This window comes from Scyliorhinus canicula, chromosome 29 (genome assembly GCF_902713615.1).
Source record: "Scyliorhinus canicula chromosome 29, sScyCan1.1, whole genome shotgun sequence".
In the NCBI taxonomy this organism is placed as follows: Eukaryota; Metazoa; Chordata; class Chondrichthyes; order Carcharhiniformes; family Scyliorhinidae; genus Scyliorhinus; species Scyliorhinus canicula.
Genome location: NC_052174.1, coordinates 4,348,111 through 4,356,062, shown reverse-complemented (window position 1 = coordinate 4,356,062; position 7,952 = coordinate 4,348,111).

The following is a 7,952-nucleotide window of genomic DNA, read 5'->3' as shown; positions in this document are numbered from 1 at the left end:
TAAGGAGACCAAAACTGAACACAATACTCCAGGTGTGGCCTCACTAACACCTTATACAATTGCAGCATAACCTTCCTAGTCTTAAATTCCATCCCTCTAGCAATGAAGGACAAAATTCCATTTGCCTTCTTAATCACCTGCTGCACCAACTTGTTGCGACTCATGCACTAGCACACCCAGGTCTCTCGGCACAGCATCATGTTTTAATATTTTATCACTTAAATAATAATCCCGTTTGCTGTTATTCCTACCAAAATGGATAACCTCACATTTGTCAACATTGCATTCCATCTGCCAGACCTTAGCCCATTCACTTAACCTATTCAAATACCTCTGAAGACTTCCGGTATCCTCTGCACTTTTTACTTTACCACTCATCTTCGTGTCATCTGCAAACTTGGACACATTGCCCTTGGTCCCCAACTCGAAATCACCTACGTAAATTGTGAACAATTGTGGGCCCAACACTGATCCCTGAGGGACACCACTAGCTACTGATTGCCAACCAGAGAAACACCCATTAATCCCCACTCTATGCTTTCTATTAATTAACCAATCCTCTATCCATGCTACTACTTTACCCTTAATGCCATGCATCTTTATCTTATGCAGCAACCTTTTGTGTGGCACCTCCAGATATACCACATCCATTGGCTCCCCGTTATCTACTGCACTGGAAGTGTCCTCAAAAAATTCCACTAAATTACTTAGGCACAACCTACCCTTTATGAACCCATGCTGCATCTGCCCAATGGGACAATTTCCATCAAGATGCCTCGCTATTTCTTCCTTGATGATAGATTCCAGCATCTTCCCGACTACCAAAGTTAAGCTCACTGGCCTATAATTACCTGCTTTCTGCTTACCCCCTTTTTTAAACACTGGTGTCACGTTTGCTAATTTCCAATCCGGACCCAGGAAGCGTAGAAGATTTTAGTTTAGACAGGCAGCATGGACGGCACAGGCTTGGAGGGTGGAAGGGCCTGTTCCTGTGCTGTACTTTTCTTTGTTCATTGACTGTAGCGGTTCAAGGAGGCAGCTGCCCACCACCTTCCCAAGGGCAATTAGGGATGGACAATAAATGCTGGGCCCAGCCAGTGACACCCACACACCAGGAATGAACATAAAACCGGAGTTGCCTTATCCACCAGGTGGTTAGAGGATGATGAACATTACCAGACTGCTAATTAGAATCGCGCCACACTTCTATTAGGCAAATTAAGAGATAGATACAAGAGTAATTACTGCCTACCTCCTTGGCAGATTGTGCAAGATGCATGCGTATACATATCCAGGTCACCCATCAGCATCATATCAAACATATCATGTCACCCAAAGCAGAGAGACTTGCAATAGAGCCAAGACACCGATCAGTTCCTTCAACGTGACATACAAATGACCAGAGGAATTTCAACCAACTTCCATGTTTGAAAAGATACCATCACAGATGTGACGTAGTAAATAGGAGCAGGAGGCCGCCATTCGTAATGACCACCCAAGTCAGTAGCCTAATCCCACTCCCCTCCCCATATCCTTTGATCCACAAGTGCTAGATCTAACTGCTTCTCGAAACCATCCAATGTTTTGGCCTCAACGTCTTCCTGTGGTAACGAATTCCACAGGCCGACCACTCTCTGGGTGAAGAAATGTCTCCTCATCCCTGCCCTAAATGGTCTACCCTGTATCCTCAGACTGTGACCCCTGGTTCTGGACTTGCCCCACCATCGGGAACATCCTTCCTGCATCTTTTCTTAATCTTTGTTCGTCCTTGGAATGCGGGCGTCACTGGGCTGGGCCAGCATTCGGTGCCCATCCCTAATTACCTTTGAACCGAGAGTCTGGCTGGGCCATTTCGGGAGAGGGGGCATTGCTGTGTGGAGGTCTGCAGTCACATGTAGGCCAGAGCGGGTAAGGATGGCAGATTTCCTTCCCTGAAGGACATTAGTGACCCGGATGGATTTTTACAACAATCAGCAATGGTTTGTTTCATCATTTGACTCTTACTTCCAGATTTTTGTTTTTGAGTTTAAATTCCACTACCAGCCATGGTGGGATTCGAACCCAGGGCCCCGGATTATTAATCCAGTGACAATACCACTCGGCCACCACCTCCCTGCTTCTACCTGTCCAGCCCTGCGTCGTTACCAAAAGAACTCAATGACATACCATTCGGTTTAAAATGCATACGTCGCTCAAGCCATTGGTTTAGGCCGGACTGGTCGAGATCCTGCAGCAGAATCCATACCTCAGCCACTCTGTCTCCAACAGACCACCCAAACCCTTCAATCCGGTTCAATCCATCCTCTAATCCTGGACATGACTGAAATCTTACAGTTATTATTGCAGAATCGCAGAAGGAAAAACTTCAAATGACTCAGCTAAAATCCCCAGGTGAACAATGCAAGCTACTGAAGTGCGTTATACATATTACATATTCCTTATCAAATTAAATAAAGGAACAGAGAAAATAAACTTCGGAATTTGTCCCCCCTTGTGCAACTGAACACTCGATACTGCACAAGCAGGAACCAAGTCTCTTGATTGGTTTCCGCTGGGTATATTAAAATTAACCACAGGTTTTTTTAAAATGAAGTGCTTCAGTATTTGGAAAGAATTGTTCGCCTCTGGACAGACACACGTGGATCATACCGTGCACATTGCACTTGAGGAGAAGTGTATTTCAATCATCAACTTTATGCTTTGCATGCAATTCTCTCCTGTAACCTCAGAAGCATGGGAAATAAAGCCTTGTGCTTATGCAGCGCCCTCAATGTGATTAAAACATCTCAAGGAACTTCCAATCATGTTGCCCATGCGGTGACAGGTGACAGATTAGTCAGGGTGGCAAAGTGGTTAGCACTGCTGCCTCACAGCGCCAGGGGCCCGGGTTCAATTCCGGCCTCGGGTGATGGTGTGTCTGGAGTTTGCACGTTCTCCCCGTGTCGGCTTGGGCTTCCTCCGGGTGCTCCGGTTTCCTCCCACAGTCCAAATGTGTGCGGGGTAGCTGCAGTGGCCAGGCCAAATTGCTCCTTGGGGTCTCAAGATGTGCAGATTCGGTGAGGTTATGGGGTTACGAGGATAGGGCAGCCTAGGTAGGCTTTTCAGAGGGCCGGTGCAGATTCGATGGATTGAATGGCCTGACTGAAGTCAAACAAATCATTTGGTACATGAAAATAAAATTAAAAGAAAATATATAATAGGGCAACACAAGGTCCACAATGTAAAAACATAGACACCGGCATCGGATGAAGCATAGAGGAGTGCAGTATTAATCAGGTCAGTCCATAAGAGGGTCGTTTAGGAGTCTGGTAACAGCGAGGAGGAAGCTGTTTTTGAACCTGTTTGTGCGTGTTCTCAGACTTTTGTATCGCTTGCCCTATGGGAGAAGTTGGAAGAGTGAGTAAGCCGGGTGGGAGGGGTCTTTGACTCTGCTGCCCGCTTACAGCATCAAATAAATCCGCAATGAAATTCCTGGGAAAATCCAGGCAAGCCAGAAGAATGTTATCTCAATCAGGTACTGGTAGCCAATAGCCGTCCAGATAATCGGCACAACTGTGAGCAGAGATTCCTAAAATACCAGCAACAAGCCCAAAAGTGCGACTCCTAACAAGTGGAAAAAGAAAGGCGACCTTTCCAAACTGCTCATCGGCTCATCTGTCGCCGTGCTGTCTCGATAGCGCGGCGGTCAACAAAGCACTAGAGGAGGTTGTTCAGGCCATCGTGCCCATGTCGGAGGTAGACATGAGATGCTGCCGCACAGACTGGCAGACTTGCCCTGCGGACTATGCCAGGAGATCAAACCAGCTATTTGCACGACAAAATTTATTTACATTCATTGCGGAACCGATGTCAAATGGACAGCAACACTAAAAAAAAAGAGATGGGTCACGCTAAAAAGGACCGCACGACCCTCGGTGTAATTGATACAAATCCGGGACACCTGAATCAATGTAAAATTTTAAAAATTTACACATATACTTAATAAAACATTTGCCAACAGGAATCTGTTGTTGCAAAAGTAGATAGAGGCACTTGCAACACAAATGCAATTTATGAAATAACAGGTCGCCAAACACAAACTGAATTACAAATAAACATTTATCTTTTCATCCCAGACATTAGAAAGGTAACATACTTCAGAATTTTTTCACAAAAATCAGCAACGGCCTCTCCCCTTCAAATACAGAGAAATGGTGCTGCTTGGCCCAAAATAAAATCAGCTGCCAACTGCCTTTAAGGTGCAAAACTGTTCACACAGACCAGGGGGTGGGAGTCAGGGACAGAGAGAGAGACACAGGGACAGAGAGAGAGAGACACAGGGACAGAGAGAGAGAGACACAGGGACAGAGAGAGAGACAGGGACAGACAGAGAGAGAGAGAGAGAGAGAGACACACAGGGACAAGAGAAAGAGAGACACAGGGACAGAGAGAGAGAGAGACACAGGGACAGACAGAGAGAGAGACACACAGGGACAGAGAGAGAGAGACACACAGGGACAGAAAGAGAGACACACACACAGGGACAGAGAGACACAGGGACAGACAGAGAGACACACAGGGACATAGAGAGAGACACACAGGGACAGAGAGAGACACACACAGGGACAGAGAGAGACACACACAGGGACAGAGAGAGAAAGGGACAGAGAGAGACACAGGGACACAGAGAGACACACAGGGACAGAGAGAGAGACACAGGACAGAGAGAGACACAGGGACAGAGAGAGAGACACAGGGACAGAGAGAGAGACACAGGGACAGAGAGAGAGAGACACAGGGACAGAGAGAGAGAGACACAGGGACAGAGAGAGAGAGACACAGGGACAGAGAGAGAGAGACACAGGGACAGAGAGAGAGAGAGACAGGGACAGAGAGAGAGACACACATGGACAGAGAGAGAGACACATGGACAGAGAGAGAGAGACATGGACAGAGAGAAAGAGACATGGACAGAGAGAGAGACACAGGGACAGAGAGAGAGAGACACAGGAACAGACAGAGAAAGACACAGGGACAGAGACACAGGGACAGAGAGAGAGACACAGGGACAGAGAGAGAGAGACAGGGACAGAGAGAGAGAGAGACACATGGACAGAGAGAGAGACACATGGACAGAGAGAGAGAGACATGGACAGAGAGAGAGAGACATGGACAGAGAGAGAGACACAGGGACAGAGAGAGAGAGACACAGGGACAGACAGAGAAAGACACAGGGACAGAGAGAGAGACACAGGGACAGAGAGAGAGAGACAGGGACAGAGAGAGAGAGAGACACATGGACAGAGAGAGAGACACATGGACAGAGAGAGAGAGACATGGACAGAGAGAGAGAGACATGGACAGAGAGAGAGAGACATGGACAGAGAGACACAGGGACAGAGAGAGAGAGACACAGGGACAGAGAGAGAGAGACACAGGGACAGACAGAGAAAGACACAGGGACAGACAGAGAGACACAGGGACAGAGAGAGAGACACAGGGATAGACAGAAAGAGACATAGGGACAGACAGAAAGAGACACAGGGACAGACAGAAAGAGACACAGGGACAGACAGAGACACAGGGACAGACAGAAAGAGACACAGGGACAGACAGAAAGAGACACAGGGACAGACAGAAAGAGACACAGGGACAGACAGAGACACAGGGACAGACAGAAAGAGACACAGGGACAGACAGAAAGAGACACAGGGACAGACAGAAAGAGACACAGGGACAGAGAGACACAGGGACAGAGAGACACAGGGACAGAGAGAAAGAGACACAGGGACAGACAGAAAGAGACACAGGGACAGAGAGAGACACACGGACAGAGAGAGACACACAGGGACAGAGAGAGACACACAGGGACAGAGAGAGAGAGACAGGGACAGAGAGAGAGAGACAGGGACAGAGAGAGAGACACAGGGACAGAGAGAGAGACACAGGAACACCGAGAGAGAGAGAGAGACGGGGACAGAGAGAGAGAGAGAGACAGGGACAGAGAGAGAGAGACAGGGACAGAGAGAGAGAGACAGGGACAGAGAGAGAGAGACAGGGACAGAGAGACAGGGACAGAGAGAGAGACACAGGGGCAGAGAGAGAGACACAGGAACACCGAGAGAGAGAGACACAGGGACAGAGAGAGAGAGAGACAGGGACAGAGAGAGAGAGACAGGGACAGAGAGAGAGAGACAGGGACAGAGAGAGAGAGACGGACAGAGAGAGAGACAGTGACAGAGAGAGACACACAGGGACAGAGAGAGAGACACAGGAACACAGAGAGAGAGAGACAGGGACAGAGAGAGAGACACAGGGACAGAGAGAGAGACACAGGGACAGAGAGAGAGAGACAGGGACAGAGAGAGAGAGACAGGGACAGAGAGAGAGAGACAGGGACAGAGAGAGAGACACAGGGACAGAGAGAGAGACACAGGGACAGAGAGAGACACACAGGGACAGAGAGAGAGACACAGGAACACAGAGAGAGAGAGACAGGGACAGAGAGAGAGACACAGGGACAGAGAGAGAGACACAGGGACAGAGAGAGACAGAGAGAGAGGGGCAGAGAGAGAGAGGGACAGAAAGAGAGACAGAGAGAGAGACAGAGAGAGAGACAGAGAGAGAGAGAGAGGGGCAGAGAGAGAGAGAGAGAGGGGGGGCAGAGAGAGAGAGAGAGGAGCAGAGAGTGAGAGGAGCAGAGAGAGAGGGCAGAGAGAGAGAGAGACGGTCAGAAAGAGAGAGAGAAGGACAGAAAGAGAGAGAGAGGGACAGAAAGAGGGAGGGGCAGAGAGAGCGAGACAGAAAGAGAGAGAGAGGGACAGAAAGAGAGACGCAGAGAGAGAGGGGCAGAGAGAGAGGAACGGAAAGAGAAAGAGAGAGGGACAGAGAGAGAGAGAGACAAAGAGAGAGAGGGGGAGAGAGAAAGAGAGAGAGGGGGGGGGGGGGCACAGAGAGAGAGAGGGGCAGAGAGAGAGAGAGAGGGGCAGAGAGAGAGAGAGAGGGGCAGAGAGAGAGAGAGAGAGGGGGCAGAGAGAGAGAGAGGGGCACACAGAGAGAGACTGGGACAGAAAGAGAGACAGGGACAGAGAGAGAGAGGGGGGCACAGAGAGAGAGAGGGGCACAGAGAGAGAGAGGGGCACAGAGAGAGAGAGGGGCACAGAGAGAGAGAGGGGCACAGAGAGAGAGAGGGGGGCACAGAGAGAGAGGGGGCACAGAGAGAGAGAGGGGCACAGAGAGAGAGAGGGGCACAGAGAGAGAGAGAGGGGCACAGAGAGAGAGAGGGGCACAGAGAGAGAGAGGGGCACAGAGAGAGAGAGGGGCACAGAGAGAGAGGGGCACAGAGAGAGAGAGGGGCACAGAGAGAGAGAGGGGCACAGAGAGAGAGGGGCAGAGAGAGAGGGGCACAGAGAGAGAGAGGGGCACAGAGAGAGAGAGGGGCACAGAGAGAGAGAGGGGCACAGAGAGAGAGAGGGGCACAGAGAGAGAGAGGGGCACAGAGAGAGAGAGGGGCACAGAGAGAGAGAGGGGCACAGAGAGAGAGAGGGGCACAGAGAGAGAGAGGGGCACAGAGAGAGAGAGGGGCACAGAGAGAGAGAGGGGCACAGAGAGAGAGAGGGGCACAGAGAGAGAGAGGGGCACAGAGAGAGAGAGGGGCACAGAGAGAGAGAGGGGCACAGAGAGAGAGAGGGGCACAGAGAGAGAGAGGGGCACAGAGAGAGAGAGGGGCAGAGAGAGAGAGAGGGGCAGAGAGAGAGAGGGGCAGAGAGAGAGAGGGCAGAGAGAGAGAGGGGCAGAGAGAGAGAGGGGCAGAGAGAGAGAGGGGCAGAGAGAGAGAGAGGGGCAGAGAGAGAGAGAGAGGGGAAGAGAGAGAAAGAGGGGAAGAGAGAGAGAGAGAGGGGGCAGAGAGAGAGAGAGAGGGGCAAGAGAGCGAGAGAGGGCAGAGAGAGAGAGAGGGGCAGAGAGAAGAGGGA